Source organism: Mauremys mutica, chromosome 3, assembly GCF_020497125.1.
Source record: "Mauremys mutica isolate MM-2020 ecotype Southern chromosome 3, ASM2049712v1, whole genome shotgun sequence".
NCBI lineage: Eukaryota > Metazoa > Chordata > Testudines > Geoemydidae > Mauremys > Mauremys mutica.
This window is the reverse complement of record NC_059074.1, coordinates 36212715-36233331: the sequence shown is the minus strand read 5'-3', so window position 1 is coordinate 36233331 and position 20617 is coordinate 36212715. Positions and strand designations below refer to the sequence as shown.

The following is a 20617-nucleotide window of genomic DNA, read 5'->3' as shown; positions in this document are numbered from 1 at the left end:
AAGGGCATCCTCTTTGTGCAGGAGGGTTGAGGTTTTTTTTATTTTTGTTTTTCTTAAGAGGTCTGTCTGTCAGCTCCTGGTGGCTAGAGCTCATGCAGAAGGGCCATGGAAACCCAGGAGATAGGGATATAGGGGACAGGATATAGGAGCCCTGCTGTTTGGGCTCTCCTTTCCTCCCACCCCTATCCCTCACCAGAAGGCAGCCTGGGCTCGGGCTTTCCTTTTGCCACCCCGCCAAAATCACTACCTGGAGGTGGCAGGGCTCTGGCTCCTCACCCTAGGGTGGCAGCAGCAGCAGTGCAGAAATAAGGGTGGCAATGGGGTGCTAAGTCTGCTGTGAAAAGTGATATTGACGAATATCACTTTTTATCACTTTTCATATTGCCACCCTTAGTTCTGTGTTGCTGCTGGTGGTGACACTGCCTTCTGAGCTGTGCCAGCTTGCAGCCACTGCTCTCCACTCTGCCTTCAGAGCTGGGTGGTGGTGTATGTACTGTGGGGAGGAGGGACATAAACGACTACAGACACAAAGAAGGGAGCGCAATCACATGAGTTTGAGAACCGCTGCTCTAATGCATATCCCAGTTCACCTTTTGTGGACTTCATTACTTCCAATTAATTTGCTGAGCTGGTCACCATGTCAGTTCCTTCTCAGCCTTTTTATAGGTTACTATTGGCTCCAGGAAAAAAGACCAGATCAGTTTTGTTAACCTGCAGTAGAAACTCACAGCCATCTAGGACTAGATTCACAAGGAAGACTTAGCCACTGCAATACTCTGCACTGCTGAGTATTTTTTACTTGGAGGTGATGTCATTCAGCTTCCTGTGATTTCACTTTTGAGTGTGGAGTCATCTCTGCAAATCATGTGAACAGCTGTAAGGCAGCTGACATTTTGTTTGTTTGTTTCAATTCTGATGCAGAAGGTTACAGAGTGAGTATTTACACTGTTGTTTGCTCTATCTTTCATGGAGGTTTTGTCGTTTGTGACTCTTAATCTGAAATAAGTAATAAGACGAGATAACCGGCTCTGTGGATGAGGGGAAAGCAGTGGATGTACTATTTCTGAACTTTAGCAAAGCTTTTGATACAGTCTCCCACAGTATTCTTGCCAGCAAGTTAAAGAAGTATGGGCTGGATGAATGGATGGTAAGGTGGATAGAAAACTGGCTAGATGGTCGGGCTCAACGGGTAGTGATCAATGGTTCCATGTCTAGTTGGCAGCCGGTATCAAGTAGAGTGCCCCAAGGGTCGGTGCTGGGGCCGGTTTTATTCAATATCTTCATTAACGATCTGGAGGATGGTGTGGACTGCACCCTTAGCAAGTTTGCAGATGACACTAAACTGGGAGGAGTGGTTGATACGCTGGAGGGTAGGGCTAGGATACAGAGGGACCTAGACAAATTAGAGGATTGGGCCAAAAGAAATATGATGAGGTTCATCAAGGACAAGTGCAGAGTCCTGCACTTAGGACGGAGGAATCCCATGCACTGCTATAGACTAGGGACTGAATGGCTGGGTAGCAGTTCTGCAGAAAAGGACCTAGGGGTTACGGTGGACGAAAAGCTGAATATGAGTCAACAGTGTGCCCTTGTTGCCAAGAAGGCTAATGGCATTTTGGGTTGTATAAGTAGGGGCATTTCCAGCAGATCGAGGGATGTGATCATTCCCCTCATTTGGAGTACTGTGTCCAGTTTTGGACCCCACACTACAAGAAGGATGTGGATAAATTGGAGAGAGTCCAGCAAAGGGCAACAAAAATTATTAGGGGGCTGGAGCACATGACTTATGAGGAGAGGCTGAGGGAACTGGGATTGTTTAGTCTGCAGAAGAGAAGAATGAGGGGGGATTTGATAGCTGCTTTCAACTACCTGAAAGGGGGTTCCAAAGAGGATGGATCTAGACTGTTCTCAGTGGTAGAAGATGGCAGAACAAGGAGTAATGGTCTCAAGTTGCAGAGGGGGAGGTTTAGGTTGGATATTAGGAAAAACTTTTTCACTAGTAGGGTGGAGAAGAACTGGAATGGGTTACCTAGGGAGGTAGTGGAATCTCCTTCCTTAGAGGTTTTTAAGGTCAGGCTTGACAAAGCCCTGGCTGGGATGATTTAGTTGGGTTTGGTCCTGCTTTGAGCAGGGGGTTGGACTAGATGACCTCCTGAGGTCCCTTCCAACCCTGAGATTCTATGATTCTATGAAACTGAAAGTACATGCTTTGCTCTTGATTATTGGAAGACATAATTCTGTTTGTGCACATAAATTACTTCAAATATGGGGATAACCCTGGAATAAGGTGTAGTATCATAGAACCATAGGGTTAGGAGGGACTGCAAAGATCATCTAGTCTCACTGCCTGAAAGATGCAGGAAAGTTGCATTATAACTGTGTCTCCTGCATTTTGTCCACAAATCCTTCTCTGCTGCTATAACACTGGTCTGGGTATAGTTAATCCTACTTCATTCACCACAAGGGGGCGGACTAGATAACCTCTTGAGATCCCTTCCAGCCTTGCATTTCTATGATTCTATGATTCTAATGCTCCAAACTTCTGAAGAACTTCAGGCAGCCCCCAATTTTCCTAGAACAATATGCCAGGAATACCTGATGGTACAGGGGGAGGGATACAGAACTAAATATGAATAATTTTAATTCTGACAAATGTCATGCAGAATACTTGCTTATGTAAGAGAGGTAGATTGGTCTTGTTGTTAAGGCACTGGACTGAGACTTGGAATATCTGTGCTCAGTTCTTAGCTGTGCCAGAGACTTCCTGAGTGACCTGGGGCAAATCAATTAATCTCCCTATACTTCGATTCCCTATGTGTAAAATGGAAATTATAACACTACTACTTGTGTCTATTTAGGTTGCAAGCTCTTTGGGGCAGGAACTGTTTGATTATGTGTACATGCAGCACCTACCATAATAGGGACATGATCTCAGTTGGGTTCCCTAAGCACTATTGTAATACATACTGTGATTGAAAACACCCCATATTCACACACCATTGTAATAATCTTTGTACAAAATATGCCTTGCTCATCAATGTCATGGTGAAATGTATGTAGCAACATTATATGTAAAATTATGAATTCCCCCATATGATGATATTAGCACATGTTCTATCCCACACAGCCGTGACTAGGTAACAGTTGTTAAACAAGTCTATCCTAAACAAAGGAATGTGTGTTTATCTCAATTTACATATACATAGTAAACTTGGGAAATGGCAGGAAACAAGACAAATCTGCATTTCAGCATACACAAGGGAGAAGAAAGCATGGAACCACCTTCACCACCAGGCTCCACGTTGCCTTCTTTACTGTTTCAATAAACTTTGCTTTGCGGGGTAACCCTCAGAAGAATCCACTTCAAAGAGGGACTGGACTATAAAAGTGAGGAGCAAAAACATCCCAAGAAATCTCTCCCTGTCTTTCTTTTTCAGCTAAGACAACAAAGGGACCAGCCCTTTGACTCTGAGAGAGATCCTGACCTGAGAATTTGGTCAGCAATGTTGCTGGGAACCTGTGGTAAAGATTTTACCTTGAACCAGGTCTAGCATGTTAAATTTTAGCTACTAGAAACTGTTTTATCTTTATTTCTCTTGTAATCGTTTCTAATTTTAATACCTTAGATTTTAGGTACAACTATACTTCTTTGTAGCTAAATAAACTTGTTTTATTTTGAATCTAAACTAGTCCAATGTTGTGTTTAAACTGCACTGTTGGGTAACACCAGTTAAAATAGCAAACTGTTGAATATTGACCCCATATAGAGGCAACTGATCTCTGATATCTGAACTGCCCAGGAGAGGGCTGGACAGTGCAAAACACATTTTGGGGGGGGGGAATTTTGGAACTAGGAGTGTGTTGAGGTCACCCTCCAATTAGTAACCAAGGCTGGTGGAAGCCAGAGTGTGACTGGAGTGTTGCTGGGGTCAGAGCTGTACCTGCAGGGCTAAAACTATGCTTAGGGTGTGACCTGCATTCTGTTTGTGAGCAGCCACGGTTGAGAGCAACAGCAAAGCTTTATAAGGCACTCAAGATTGCAAGGCAAATGGTGACTCAACCTCTCACTGGTCTGCACTGCAGCCCAGAATGTGATACATAAGATAAATAAATAATAAATAATAGCAGCAAAGAATCCTGTGGCATCTTATAGACTAACAGACGCTTTGCAGCATGAGCTTTCATGGGTGACTTGCATCCGACGAAGTGGGTATTCACCCATGAAAGCTCATGCTGCAAAACGTCTGTTAGTCTATAAGGTGCCACAGGATTCTTTGCTGCTTTTACAGATCCAGACTAACACGGCTACCCCTCTGATACTTAATAAATAATAGTGTCATAAGATGGTTTTGTTGCACATCATTTCAGGTTGCTTGTGTTTTCACTGCTCATGAATAATGAGGCTATTCCAAAGCCATGGAATACATTGCTGAAATACCTCTGCATGAAGTAGTTACATATAAAATGTTTAATTGTGTATTTATACTGTGTGTGTACAAGGAATTTAATAGTACTTGGTTTTGTATGGCATTTGACTTCAGCCAATCTGAACAGAGATGGAGAAAGTGGAAATAACTTAGGTTATATAGAGCATTAAACATTAGCTAATTAAACCTCACAATGGGCCAAATACTGGTCTCAGAAATGGCTCAAATAAACTATTGTTATCTGAATGATACCTGAAGGAAAAACACAATCACAGGTCATATAGATCCTCTAATAAATATCTGCATTTTTCTATTTCATATCAGCTGTTCTCCTATAAAATTTCCATTTTGTGGAAGGAAAAATATTACCATCAGATGATTCTTTATGCCTCCTGAATTATGTCTCAATCTAAATCTGTATTTGAACAGTTTTATTGTATTTTATGGATTAAGTACATCCTGTAAGAATTCATCCCTATACATTAAGATATTAAAAAGCTGAGAGATAATGGATGGACACCTTAATGGAGGTTACAGAAGTCATCGTACAAGTGTAGTGACTCAGCAGATGAAAGCTGATGTGAGTTTGGTCATTACGAAGCTGAAAGACAGGTTCACATAGCCTTTATAAAGTCCTCAACCACAGCAGCAAGCTATAAGATCTCAGTCACATCAGGAAATGTCATTTCATTCAGAGATGAGAGAAGAGTAATTGCAAATTTAGATTGTATGAGAGCATAGAAAGGACCAGAGGCAATAGCATTACTCAAAGGACAGAGATAGCTGAGGGTTGAATTATTTGAAGATAATTTTAAATTACCCACTTATTCAATTACTTTAATGTCTGCCAACAACTTGAGCTGGATAATGTTACATCTTCAAGGTTTTTTCTTTTCCCAATATGACAGTTTAGAGAGATACCGACTCTCTCACGCTGTCTGCTACCCCTTGAATAGTGACTATTTTGGTTAACTATGCAAACAACAGTTATTTGAGATCTAATTAACCAGAAAGATTTGGGTCATCGTGAATATTTGGTTCAGATCTTTTTGCATGTGTTTCAGTCCTTCCCCTAGTTGTACCCCAATATTTCAGTGATCTTTCTGGAAAGAGATTTACCCTATAATCTATAAAATGTCATTCAGAAGCATTTGGCTTGCAGTAGTTGTATCATTATGTTTTACGATGTGACGCCTTCCAGTGTGACACTACCTTATATGATTTGCTGAGATATGGGTGCCTCACAGGTATGAAGTATTCCTATCATGAACTCTTGCTCAATGGGAATGGGACATTACACCAGTATTTCTAATGCAAAAGGACAAAATGTACCAAGTTTGAAGCTCATATTATATGACAATGAAAGGATGAGAGAATGTAAACCTCTGTATTTAATTTGTCATCTTTGTTGTCCTGTGTTATACTTTCTCTGAACTATATATTCTGAACTATATTGGTGACCAGGACTTGAAAATTGTGGGATATATCACATTTAAAATTATACTAAGCCACTCACCTGGGAAAAAGTAACTTTTTGATGAGCAAATGTGGTGAATATTATTTCCTTATTCATTATCATTATAAAAAGCAGATGAATAGATTTTTTTGTCTGGAATGATAAATTTTCATGATATTAAAGAGTCCTGTGGCACCTTATAGACTAAGAGACGTATTGGAGCATGAGCTTTCATGGGTGAATACTCACTTCGTCGGATGCGGAATACCTGACGAAGTGGGTATTCACCCACGAAAGCTCATGCTCTAATACATCTGTTAGTCTGTAAGGTGCCACAGGACTCTTTGTTGCTTTTACAGATCCAGACTAACACGGCTACCCCTCTGATACTTGACATAATGGTATTGTAAGGCAGGTCTAGCTGTTCTTCAAAAAGTGTCCTTGGACTTGCACCAGTCCTGAAAAATCAGCATTTCAACTTCCTTCCATAATGTTGCTTCATATTAAACTGAAAATGTAAATGATGGTTCTAATGGCACATTGAGATCCTTTTACACTACTGTATTAACTAATACAATAATGAATTTTAAACTATACTTAGTTTGGGTATTTCCACACAACTCCACTATTTTAGAATCAGAAACATGAAATTTTACATCCCACCTCTGAATCCATTTGTTTAATCTATTAAGATTATCCTATAAAGTACAACCAGTTGTGGTAGTCTCTACAGATTTAATTATTTGACACTTTATAGGATTGTCTAAATCAGTAGCAGAAATGTGAGGTTATCTAAATCTATAGTAGAAACAAGTTTACTAGTTTCAGTATAGAACCTTGAGATTCCCTTCCTCACCAGTATTCCTGAAGAATACAACCTTTAACTCCAACTCTCTGCTTTCCACTCATTACCAGATTCTTTGCCCATTTGAATGTTTTACTATGTAGCCCATATTTAGAGGGTTTATAATAATCCAGCATGCGAAACTTTGTCAAAGGTTTTCTGAACATTCAGAATTGGTTCTATCATGGACTAAGGGTAATGTTCCATTGATGCTATGCAAGACAGTATCCACTTACCTTAGTTTATTTTTTTAAAAATCCATTTTAAAGTACACTTTCCTTGTTTAATCACATTTATGTATTTGCCTCTCTTCCTTGCCTTTTAAGATAGCTTCCATTTCACTGTATTCATCTTTTATCAACAGGACAGCAAGAGATCCCAAAACTTAGATTTAATATAAAGTTAAATACATGCTTAAGCATTTGCAGGATTTAGGCCTTAGATTCTAGATTACATCATATTAACTGATGATGCAGCTATTTACTTGGGTTGGTTAAATATTCCATAAATAGCATATTTTCATCTGTATTCAATGTATGAGAGATTTTTTCATATAGTTTATCGAAACATTATATAAGGGAGCCATACTCTGGCTTTTGCTGGGATAAACTAAAGTATAGAAACCCTGATGCTGGATACTCAGAGGAGATTGTGGTTGTGGAAAATGACTACAACTTCCACTTAAGAAGAGGCACAGTAGATACCTTAATGTTAAGCATGTTCAGTCAGGCTTCTGATACGCCACATTTCTATCAAAATAACATTTAGACAGAAATGTGCCTTTTTTCCTTTATGATCTTCCTCTATGGACTGTTCACTACAGAGCACACTTGTAGTTAGATTATATTTTATTATTTATTTATAATATACTATTGGCAAGCTGTGTATATACACCTTTAAATCAACTCATTATATCCTTGTTTTCTATTCAGAGTATGGAGGTTTGATGGATTTCTGCTGCAATAGAATTCCTTTGTTTATACTGTAGTGCCTAGGATCATTCATGGACCAGGACCCCATTGTGCTAGGTGCTGTACAAACACAGAACAAAAAGACAGTCACTGCCCAAAGAGCTTACAACGCAAGTATAAACAAGAGATAACTGATGGGTACACACAGACAGATGAGGGTGTATAAGGAAATAACATCTTATTGGTCAGCACGATAGGCGGTGGTATCAGTCACCAGCAGCCTAGGCATTGTCAAGTTTTTTTTGTAGTCATCATGGGAAAGGAGTGTTTTGAAGGTGGATAATGAAGTAGCTTTGCAGACATTTACAGGGGAGCATTTGTTTAATGTTGCCAGCTGAGAGAGGATTTATATTTTAGATGTTTACTCCTGAAATGCATATGAACTGATTTATAATTTCCCCGTAATCTAGTGTTTAGGATTTATTCGCTTTTTAAAGTGTCTTTGAACATAAAATCTTCTTGATGCTGCTTGCTTCTGTGTTGTCAATGACCTTCTTACTCATTGCTCTGCTTTTAACTTTTGCATTGTATGTTGTGGAAACATAGGAGGGAAACATGGAAAAAGATTATTTTCCCATGTTCAGATCTGGTACTTCTAAACATTCCTCTGATAGTGCCAATCCTTCAAAGTGCTGAGGTCTTCCTGTGAGTGACTATCTTCATGTCCCATGAAGAAAGGTAATTTCCCATGAAGAAAGGGCAATGAAAATTAAGGATGCTCAATCACAACCTGGTAGGCCCTAAACCTGCTGCATATATCAGAGTGTCTAATGAAAGCCTGATCTTCCAGTCCTCTGGGGGCTTTTGCCTACATTCATTATGAATGATCAGGCTTAAGTGTCTCATTCTATTGCTGTTTCTTGGGAGAGGCTGAATACAGAAGAAAAGAATATTGTTGTAACAAACTAATAACTACCTGCTAGCAACCAAACTATATTCATGAGGCTTTGAAACATTTAGCATTAATTTAGAAATATCCAAAGCAAGTATTTCAGAATTACTGAGAGTCTCTGGGCTATTTATATTTACATGGAGGTCTATATCTTTCTCAAGTCAACACTACTGCAAGACAGTTAAAACTAATTTATTAGTGCCATAAATATTAATCAGACCAACTACAAACTGAGACCATTGCTATCAGTACTGTAAGTCCTACAAAGGGGAGGGTGAAGAAAGAAAATAAAAAACAACAACTATCAAGATGTGCATTTGCTTTGCTGACTTGAGGAATCCTCTTATCTATCTTTTGTCATCCTTGTTCCCTCTCTAATTTCCAGTCCAAGGCCACGGTTACACTTTCCGGGGATTGATGCTGATGCGATCAATGCAGCGGGGGTTGATTTAGCAGGTCTAGTAGAATTGCTAAATTGACCACAGAGTGCTCTCCAGTCAACTCCACAACTCCACTGGAATGAGAGGAATAAGATAAGTCAATGGGAGAGCATCTCCCATTAGGAGAGGGTCTCCATTAGGGGGCTGGAGCACATGACCTACAAGGAGAGGCTGAGGGAACTAGGATTGTTTAGTCTGCAGAAGAGAAGAATGAGGGGGGATTTGATAGCTGCTTTCAACTACCTGAAAGGGGGGTTCCAAAGAGGATGTATCTAGACCGTTCTCAGTGGTAGCAGATGACAGAACAAGGAGTAATGGTCTCAAGTTGCAGTGGGGGAGGTTTAGGTTGGATATTAGGAAAAACTTTTTCACTAGGAGGGTGGTGAAGCACTGGAATGGGTTACCTAGGAAGATGGTGGAATCTCCTTCCTTAGAGGTTTTTAAGATCAGGCTTGACAAAGCCCTGGCTGGGATGATTTAGTTGGGAATTGGTCCTGCTTTGAGCAGGAGGTTGGACTAGATGACCTCCTGAGGTCCCTTCCAACCCTGATATTCTATGATTCTATGATTCTAAGAAGAAGATTGAGCTCCATGGGAAGTGTTGGGCACTGGATGATAATTAAAACTGGGCCTCTTAAGTGCCTAAATACAGATTTAGGATCCTTACTTTTTGACAGTCTTGGCCAGAGTGCCTCAAGGAGAAGGAGACTGTCTAACTTTATCATTAGGTGACATCATTTGTACATGTGCATATTCTACTGCTATACCACTCTGGGCTGATTGGTTTTCATATCTCACCAGTTAATTGTGGTTGGACCTGGTCATAGGTAGGATAAGGAATCTACATAGAAATCCCAGAAGCCCACTTTTTTGTGGATGGCTGTAGGGCATTCTCAGATCTCTTTGGGACAGATAATGTTGCTATTGAATATCATGGCAAAACTATCATTAACTTGAATGGCACAGGATCTCATCTTAAGTCAGGATTGAATTAATGACCCAGCATAATGTTAGCTGTCACTGTTCTGATGGAAATGAGATTTGTTGGTGAACACACAACGCAAAGGATCTTGCTACTTTAGGTCATTAACAGGAGCATGATACTTTTCACAAGATTACAGAGATGTCCTCTGTCCAGGAAAATCGCCAGTTTGGATATCGCATTCTACTTGCACTTACAGAATCATAGACATGTAGGACTGGAAGAGACCTCAAGAGGCAGAATTAAGTATACCAAGACCATTCCTGACAGTTGCTCCTCTAACCCATTCTTAAAAACCTCCAACACTCGGTATTCCACAACTTTCTTAGATAAGCTGTTCTAGTCCAACTATTCTTAGAGTTAGAAAGGTTTTATTAGGCAACCTAAAAATCTCTTGCTGCAAACCATGCTGATTACTTCTTGTCCAACCCTTGTTGGACCTGGAGAATAATTGATCGCTTTTACATATTTGAATACTATTATCCTGTTCCCTGTCTCCCTCACCCTTTCTTCTCTTCTCTAGCCTAACCATGCCCAATTCTTCCCACCTTTCCCATAGGTCATGATTTCTCAACCTCTTATAATTTTTATTGCTCTCCTCTGGACTCTCTCCAGTTTGTTCACATCTAGCATAAAGCATGGTCCTCAGAACTGGACACATGAATCAAATTCTCATTCCTATCAGATCCTCAGCTTCAGCATCACCACTGCTGAGCAGAGTAGAACAATCACTTCCTGTGTCTTACATGACATGTGTTAACACATCCCAGAATACTTGCCTTTTTCACGACGGCATCACATGGTTGACTCTAATTCACTTTATGATCCACTCTAACCCCAGATCTTTTTCTGCAGTATTGCTGCCTAGCCAATTATTCCCCATTTTGTATTTGTGCAGGTGAGTTTTTTCCTTCCTCCTTGCACTTGAAATTCAACAGACATCTTCATGATTTCAGACTAAGAGCACTTTGAATGCTAATTCTGGCCTACAAAGTGCTTGCAACCCCTCCCAGCTTGGGGTCAATTTGCCCACTTTTCTCCTGCAATTTCTTAGACAGTAGTTTTAAAACTGTGGTCCACGGAGCACATTTTGGTGATGCATAGAAACCTTGCTGGTGAGATGGCATAGACTCTCCTTGTTTTTGTCAAGATAGCTTTCCTTTTCCAAACTTATTTTAAATGACAGATAAAAAAAAAGTACTGTACTTTTCTAGGTAAGCAGCTGCTGTAATTGCCACAAAGATATTAAAGGGAAAGAAATGTGAGCTTTGTGGTCACAAATGGGACTGGAACTGGGTCTTGGATTGAGAAATAGGTTATACTTTGAAAATCCCCAGGGTATTTATTCACTACTTTGTGTCCTAAAATATTGTGCAGTGTTACCGTGTTCTATAAAATAGCTACTGTGTTCCATCCCAGAGTATTTACTATGTAGGTAAAATGATTGGCGCATATAAGTACAGTAAGCCCATCTTTGTGAATGTGTCAAATGCTTCAGTAAAAAGGTGCACTGTGACTGTAAAATGTTCTACTATGTGTTCTATGAATATTTGTTATGGGGGTAGTTTGTGACTCTAACTGGAAGTCCGTCTTGCTCTGTTTTACTGCTGCTTTGTCAGAACATCAGATCATAATGGATTATTCAGAAAAGAACTTCCAGCTTTGCTTCAGAATTCCTGTGTGACCTTGAGCAACCACTTATTGCCTTGTGCCTCAGTTCCCACCCACCCCTCTAAAATAACGCTAATGATACTATTTTCCCTGTCCTTTAAACAGGTAAGATATACAGTCTGTAAGCTATTTGGGGCAAGAACTCTTATAACATGGTGGCTCTCAATATTGGATGGGAGCTCTAGGAGCCACTTACACATGTGGCAATTTTTAAAAACCTGAATATTACAAAGAGACACTTCTCAAATTAGAATAACAATAATAATCTACTAGAGTCTTTCTGCTTAAAGCAGGAATTCTATGCTTGCATCAAATAGCATATTATCCTTAAAGGTCACTTTTACATGAATCTGGGTGCTGTCTCATGAAGTTCATTCTGTTGAGCCTGTGTAGTGCAAGGAAAACTCCCCTAACTGGGCAGACACGCCATAGATGAGTTATATGGTATTTGTTCTCTGATGTTATCACTCACTGTATCATGACTGTATTCTACAATGTGATGCTCATAGAAAGACCCCAGCACCCACATGAAGGTCACCCTCATAGATTGGCTGGATTAGGGCCATCATTTCTATTGTCAGTAGTAAACATTAGAATGGGACTGTGTGCAGTCATACTCCAAGTTACATTAAATATTAATTTCTTATCTGTCATGATTTATAAAGAAGTATTTTCCTAATAACAGTCTTTGAGCTAATTGTTTCAATTATGCTGGAATTCATTGCATGGTAGTGGGGACTCATATTGATTAAGAGATTAAGGGATAAAGAGATGTGCAGAAATTTCTAGTGTTTCCCAGTGGTGACGATAATGCTTTCAAATAGAAGAGTCTTCCAATGTGCATCAATATATGAAACACCTTTTTTGGCACCTAATACAGAGTTTTAATTCGTGGTAATAACATTTTTGTGCTGACTAAATTGCCCAAACAATGTGTGTGGGTGACTCAAATTGCTAGATTTGGAGATTAAGACAGGATATCGGTATTTAAGAGCTACTCAATGGGATTTGTTTTATTAATTTAAGCTGTTTCATCTAAGGGCCATGTCATATTCTTGATCTACTGACACAATTGCAAATGCATTTGATGAGACTAACATGGATGGAACTCTAAAAGGTACGAATTCTCTATTGTATTAAAGTGATAGTTCAGTTTTCCATATGAAATCACAAATATTAGACATACCGCATGAATCCAATGTATTGGGTTCAAGCTAAAGCAGCAAATAACAACATCCTAAGACTGAGTCATGAATCTTAATTAACTACATATATAGCATGTAGGGTGTAAATGGCACAATTATAGGCATTTAAATTAATCACAAGTGGGCTTCATCTTGAAATCTGCTTAGAGATCCTCTGGGAGATCCTGAGCACCCACAAATTTCCACAGACGTCAAAGGGAGATGAGGGCAGTCAGCACCTTTCTGGAGATGCTTGTCTCTTTTTACAAGATAAAATCCCAACTGATAACATAGTGAACCAATGAAAATCTGAGAGAGATCCTAGCAAGATTCTCAGATATTTGACAATTGAAGAAGAATTAACTGCAGTGAAGAATCTAATCAGTAATTAGATGCTTTATATTCACACTGTTAACTATATTAACGAGAGCTTAATAACAGTGATAACAGAGGCTGGTCTAGGCAAGTTAATCAGGGTATCTCACCTCTCTTCATTCTGGGCATCACTATTTTTACCTTCCTTGAAACCTTACAAAACAACTCCATACTATAAAACCTTATCCACATTAGAGAAATAGTATATCAGCTGAGGCCCCACCAGTTCCAGGTAGAGCAGAATAATTACCTCCTGTGCCTTACATATGTCACTTATGTTAATACACCCCAAATATTAGACTTCTTTGCAACTGCATTATATTTTGGCTCATTCAATTTGTGATTCACTATAAAGCTTTTTCAGCTGTCGTGAGGCTAGTATAACACTTGCTCTCAGCAGGGTGGGATAAGGGATTTGTTGCAGCATCCTCTGACACATGCAGAATGGTTCTCTTCTTCTATGGTGTCTGTGGCTACATCTACACTACAAGCTAGTGTTACTCCTCTGCTCATGTATTCATATTCATGTTAGCTCTCACTGAGCTAGCAAGAGTATATATGAGTGTAGCTGTGGTAGCAGTGGCAGTGGAGGCATGGCTTAGCCATGTTGAGTACAAAACTACCTGAAACATTTCTGTGGATGACAGGGAAATATTTGTTTGTATTCAAATATTCTGAAACATATTCTACTTTTGTTGTTTAATTTTTTCTAAGTGAATACTGTTTAAAATAGCCAGCAGTATATGCAACTTCAACAACTGAGTAAGGAAATTAACAAAAAGGAAATTGTCTTCAAAGGAAATTCTGTTTGTGTAGTGGCTACAGAAATGAGCCCTTAATGAGTTGCATGGGTTATTGATTCAAATTGCTTTAAACATAGCAGGGTAAAAACCATTGCATTTAAAAATGAAATTTAAACACCATGAGCCCTACTGCCAAAGGGATGAAGCTCTGTTACAGTGGAGCAAGTACATCATCTTTAGGTTTTCCAGCTTTGCCAAGTGTAAAATTTCCATTTGTTGCTGTTGTATGATCTGATAGAGTTAATTGCAATAGTTTGCTGGGGGTACTATAGCAAATCATGGAATTATATTTTGCAGAACATTTGATAGTTTTGCCAATGGCTAGCTGTCTACTACATAATTCAAATGTATGGTCAGCTTCAAAATGCCCTAATCTCTGAAAAATAGTATCCAACATTATAACAAGGTGCTTTGCTAGTCTCAAGAAATATCTTGTTTCAGTCTCCTTGTGGCAGGGTTACGACTCACCAGCATGGCACCTCCTGCTGGTCGTTCAGAGAATTAGCTCTTTCAGCGCAGAGCGCCCTCTGCAGGACAGTTCCTTGCCTGCTGCTGGCCCCCGTGTCCCTCCCGGACCCTGGTGCCTCTCTATATCAGGGTCCTGCCCCCAGCAGTAACCCACAATCTGGGTCTCCCTGTCCAGGGGAACCCCCAACCCCCTATCCCCACCTTGCCTCAGTGGCTACTGCCAGTCATCATGTGGAACCCGCTTCCTGGGGCAGACTGCAGACTATAAACCACTCCTCATCAGCAAGGGGTTTGGATCAGCTGCCTCTGCCTCTATCTGGGCTGTCCCTCTGCAGCCCTTGTACCCTCTTGTGGGCCCTTAGCTTGGCCTGCAGCCTGGGGCTTTGCTAGGCTGGAGCTCCTCAGCTCCCTCTGTCCTTCCCCAGCACTGCTCCACCCTAGATACCCTCCTCAGCTTCCCAGGCAGCCAGGTCTTTCTCTCTCATGCAGCTAGAGAGAGGGTGTCTTTTTTTCCTTCTGGCCCACCACACTCTTATAAGGGCCAGCTGGGCCCTGATTGCATTGGCTATAGCTGTGGCTGCTTTCCCAGTCAGCCCAGCTTTTCCCTGCCACAGCCCTCTCCCAGGGCTGTACTAAGCCCTTTAGGGCAGGAGCGGGGTAACCACGTGACCCTGCTACACTCTTCTTGTTTGATGTTTATTTTAACCCCAAAAATTGTGACTAAGACCTGGTCTATACTGGGGGGGAGGGGAAGATTGACCTAAGATACGCAACTTCAGCTATGAGAGTAGCGTAGCTGAAGTCGACATATCTTAGGTCGACTTACCTCGCATCCTTACAGTGCGGGGTCAACTGCCACTGCTCCCCTGTCAACTCCGCTTCCGCCTGTCGCCGCAGTGGAGTACAGGAGTCGACGGCAGAGCGATCGCGGATCGATTTATTGCATCTACGCTAGACATGATAAATCGATCCCCGATAGATCTATCACTACCCGCTGATCTGGCAGGTAGAGTAGACGTACCCTAAGTGTCTGTGTTGTGTAGGGGGAAGGATCTTGGAGATAACTATTCAGGAGTCCCATAAATTAAGGAATATTGATAATGCCCTTAAACTATGTATGTTTGTCCATGGAGTAAGGTCCCTATTTACCCTAAAAATCTAGTTTTGACCGCCTGACTTAGTCCTGCCTTTTCTTTAAGGCCAAGCTCCATTTTTAATTTATCAAAGTCACCCTGACATATTGTGATTGTCATACCAGAGGTCTGCTGCATCCTGGATGGTGATGGCTTGGATTAGCATTGTTAATTACTATTTCATTCTTATGTGGCAGTAATGCCTAAGGCCTCAATTAAGTTAGGGCCCCAGCGTGCGCTGTACAAATATATATAGTAAGACACTCCCTGCCCCAAATAGAAAAGACAAAACAGGTGGATGAGAGAAAAGAGTGAGTAGGGTGGAGATACGGAGGACAGGATAACAATAATAAAAATAGAAGGCTCTAGCACAGGCTAGCTAAGGGCACAATGCTTAGCCAATCACAATTCACCACCTGCTTAGTTGTTATCAGATGGAAGTTTTCTGTACACAATATGGTACAGGTTAATCCTGGCTGCTGAACAAAAGGTTATCCCAGTTCTTAGGCACCCTGCAGAAGGTTTCAGCAGCATTTAAACTGCCAGGCTGACTGTAATATAAGGAAGGGAAAGAAATCCCGTTCCCTATCATACACATAATCTCTCTTCCCCTGTAACCTCTGTTCTCCTCCTCCCCCCCCCACTTCAGGGGAAGTAAAAGAATGAGAATAGCGAGGAAAATATGACATGAAGCTTTATACTGGGGTGGGGAAGAAAGACAGGTATTTGTTACATGTACGGGACTCGCGATTTGGCAAACTTCAGTGCCTCAGGGCAAATTTAGGAGCCTAGCTTGTTAAGTAGTTATTTTTGAAAATCTTGGCTGGGGTCATCTAGTCATTTGAGACAGGATAAAATTTGTTTTTAAATTGGTGGTGGGAAACCCCATTCTACTAAATAAATAGAGAACATGGCAGAAGAAACTAATTAAAAGCTACTAGAGAAAATAGCATGCTAACTTTTCAAACTGATTGAGTAACCAGAACCTCTTCAACTGAACACATCACAAATATGTCTGACCTCCAGCATGTTCATCTTATTCTCCCATAATTTATTCATGCCAGGCTTTCTCTAGAGCATAAAAACAAGTGGAACTGATAGTATGTCCTTTTAAATTTCCATGTCCATATGTAGATTTAATTTAACACCTGTGATACCTATTCAGCAGATTATACATTAAAGAAACAAGCGGAATTTTTCTGTGATCACAGTTCAAACTGTTTCTTAAGTTTGAGTGTGAATATAAGATTGTTGAAAAGCTAAAAAAGTTACTGTAATTAATCCCTTAGAGAATAATTAGTAGAGCTGAAGATATCAAATTTAAACCTCCCAGGTGGATTTTTTTTAATATATCAGCCTCATGTAGCACTAATAAAAGTACTACACTTTTCTTAAGAGCTAATGCACTTGTAAAACAACCAGAGCATAAAGTATTTGTGCAATAACCAGAAGACTGAAGCAAGAAGACTGTTTAAAAACACTGTCAAGAGGTATAAGCCTGAGGAAGGGCTCTCTCCATCTCGGTTCTGTTAACACTTCTAGTTATTTTTTCTGTGTCTTTGTTTTACAGGTCATGAGGTTTTTTTAAATTATTTTTTGAAGGAGGAAAGTCATTAGAATGTGCATCTCTGCAGAACTACATGTAGCACTGATCCTGCAAACACTGATGTCTGTGTTTGATTTCAGTGGCACTACTGACAGGGTTAAAATTAAGCATGTATGCACACAGGATAGAGGCCTGAAGAGTAAACATCTGGTCAAACGTTTTTCATCCAAAAATGTCTTTTTTTGGTCAAAAACAGTAATTTATGTGGGAAATCTTCATTTTTTAAGAGAATTGAAAATGTTTAGCCAAACCTCCCACTTTTTTTTTTCCTGGTTTAGTTTTTTTAGCAAAAACCTGACGTTTCAACAGCAGCGGCTCCAGGCACCAGCACTCCAAGTGCGTGCCTGGGGTGGCAAGCCGTGGGGGGCAGCCTGCCGGTCCCTGCGAGGGCGGCAGTCAGGCAGCCTTTGGTGGCTTGCCCGCGGGAGGTCCGTCGGTCCCGCGGATTCAGCGACAATTCGGCGGTGGGTACGCCAAAGCCGCAGGACTGGTGGACCTTCCGCAGGCAAGCCGCCGAATCCGCGAGACCGGGGACCTCCCGCAGGTGCACCATCAAAAGCAGCCTGCCTGCCGTACTTGGGGCAGCAAAAAAACTAGAGCCGCCCCTGCGTTTCAAAGACATTTTTTGACAAAAACAATTATTTTGGAATTTTTTCATGGGATAATACAAAAATTTGGTGACCAGCTCTACTAAGGACACAAGTCATACATGAAGGATTTAGGGATAGGATACAATAAATATACCTACTGATCAAGGAATGTTTGACTATTTTATTTCTTCCAGTCCTACAGGGTACCCCTAACAAAGGGGTAATATATGACTATAGTTATGAAAGCATGGCTAGTGATGAGGAATTTAGCTGTGGATGCTAATTTGATTCTTGAGTTCTACTTTATCCTCTCTTCTACTTAATTAAAATGATTTCCCTTTCTTTTAACCTTACACTTCTTTTCCCCAAAACTCTTGTCTGCAGCTCCTTCACATCTCCAGAACTCCAGCTGCTACTCTCTGACCTGCAGTAGAACTGAGGCCTTGAAAGAACCATCTGACTTCTCAACTCCATAGCTCTAATACCAAAAAACACCCTTGATCACAGCTCCTTTTTCCTAACCTTTAAAGAGATTACAGATAAAATTTTCAAAATTACCTATATGATTTAGGACCCTAAATCCCACTGTCTTTCAATGAGAAATGGTTCCTAAATCACATTTGAAAATGAGATTTAGGCCCCTACATCACTTACACACATTAGAAAAGAGACGGAGGAAGGGAAGTTTTCCCAATCTAACAATAAAATAAGATGATACAAAAAATAGACAAGATACACTTTGATATTTTTACCTGGGAATTGTGTGGGTCTGAACTACTCATAATGGACCAATATCTCACTTGTATTTTGATGTGAAAACATCCAACTGGTTATTCTTGTCAGGAAAAATAAGTGTGTACATGTGCGCGCGAGGTATCATTATTCTGAAATGTCTAGGTAGCAATCCAGTCTTCTTATCTTAGATATTATCTGATGCTTTAGAAACTGCTACATATAGGTAAAAGATTGTTACAACCTAAATGATCTTTTTGGAACTCAGCCTGGGAGGGTTTTTTGAGCTTGTTGAGCCAAAGGGCTGGCTCATGTTTGATGTTTGGTATTTGCACCATTAGGTACAAAGAAGTAAGGTTGGATTTGAATCTGAAATATCCTGCCACTTACAAGGTTATATGTAAACTAACTATACATTATGTAGACTTAAATATATTGACAGCAAAAAAGCCTTTATACATCTTTTAAATCTTTGTTTTCAATCTGTGCTCCAGAAAGGTTTGGGGAACAATACACTCCAGTTCACTCTTAACAAGTCCTTCTGAGAACAAAATTGCAAGCTAACTTCCTTCAAATTTCTCTGTTAGAGTATCTACTTAAAAATAAAAAATGCTGACTGATTTGAAGAGAACAGAAGCTGATTTCTCTAGATTTAAAGCAGATATGATTATCTTCAGAATAACTTTATCAAGTAGAGTAGTTGTAGCTGTTTCAGTCTCTTTATCAAGTAGAAATGACTTTAAAAAAATCAACAGAGAAGGGGATATATTTGAATTATAATACTGTTGGCATGTATGAGCTTATCAAAGTTACTGTCTTTTTTTTTTTAATATATCATTAGGAAAGTGTGTGCGTGGTTGGCAAGGGGGATTTAATCTTCGACTGTGGGATTTTAGTACTTTATTGCTTAAGTCCTTACAAATAATGGGCCATATTCAGTCCTGGTGTAACTCCGTCTAAATCAGCCAAGTTACATTAGGATGAGCTAATAAGCTTTTATTGACTTAAGGAAGCTTTCTAAATATGCAGTTAAACCAGTGACACACTTTGAACCAAGTCCTGTATTTGTATCTGCTTGTTCAACTCCAAATTATATCAATGAGAACTCTGTGTCTGCACAAAGGGAAGACAGAATATGGCCTGTATGCAAAGAGCTCCACTGTACTTTACTCATTTTATTTAAAATAACAAAAACTCTGGCAATATCATTTTCCAAAAATTCAAAATTTGCCTGAATCATATTAACATGCAGCAGGACAAACAAGATACTCATACCGATGACCTAAACTACGGGCAAGTGAATCTTATCTTTTTCCATGTGAACTGGCCTTCAACTCTCTCTCGTGCCTCTGACTGGCTAAACTTGCTTGTATGAAGTCATATTGGTATTTGGCCCCTGTTTCTGTTTGAGTTGCCTCCATATAATCTGTGAAGCACACTTCTGTGATAGGTAGGTATATTTGAGGTAAATGTATGTAAAGGGTGAGGATTGGAGGGGTCAGGAGTTTGCACTGCAGTGCACACAATTTCCAAAAAGTGCAGTAAAATTTGAAAAAAGTTGCTGGGATAGATTCACCATTAATGATACAAAATACAAATTTCTTGTACCTCTCTCTGCCTTTTTATCAAAAGTGAAATTGGAAAAAATTGACCAGCTCTAATTATTATGTCTTATCTAAAACATACCCTAACATTTACAGCAACCTGATAACATGTGGAGTATCTGTTCTTTATTGACTCAAACACCTACAAATCATATGGGTAATGTATAAAGTTCTCTGATGTTTTTTTACAATTCAAAGTGCTATATACACATTTTATCTTAACAAGGCGTGTTTGTATTACAGGGGATGCTGGTAGTGACACCTATATTTATGTTGCCTTACATGTTCCATTATAAAGGATTCTTGTGACTTTTTTTCTTTGAAAAGTTTTCATACCTCCATTGTTTGCAGCAGTTCTTTGATATTCAGCAAGGGGAATAGCCTCAGGCTAGGGAAGTGCCTCTTCTTTATCCCTTTTTTTACTTTTGCTGAGATATAA

General features: G+C 40.0%; 2 long non-coding RNA genes across 3 annotated transcripts in view; both read left to right on the top strand.

The window, feature by feature from the left end:
• The window catches only part of LOC123367157, a 181761-nt gene that overhangs the window by 85351 nt on the left and 75793 nt on the right, over positions 1–20617 (top strand). The window contains exon 1 of one of the 2 annotated variants that reach the window (XR_006578328.1): positions 20273–20335. The exons of the other annotated variant lie outside the window; for it this stretch is intronic. This is a non-coding gene — a long non-coding RNA (uncharacterized LOC123367157). Of the gene's footprint in view, positions 1–20272; positions 20336–20617 lie in introns of those variants that run through there. 2 annotated transcript variants of the gene reach the window in all.
• LOC123367155 lies at positions 11685–18339 on the top strand. Its single transcript, XR_006578326.1, has 3 exons — positions 11685–11788; positions 12724–12800; positions 18227–18339. It is a non-coding gene; the product is annotated as an uncharacterized LOC123367155 (long non-coding RNA).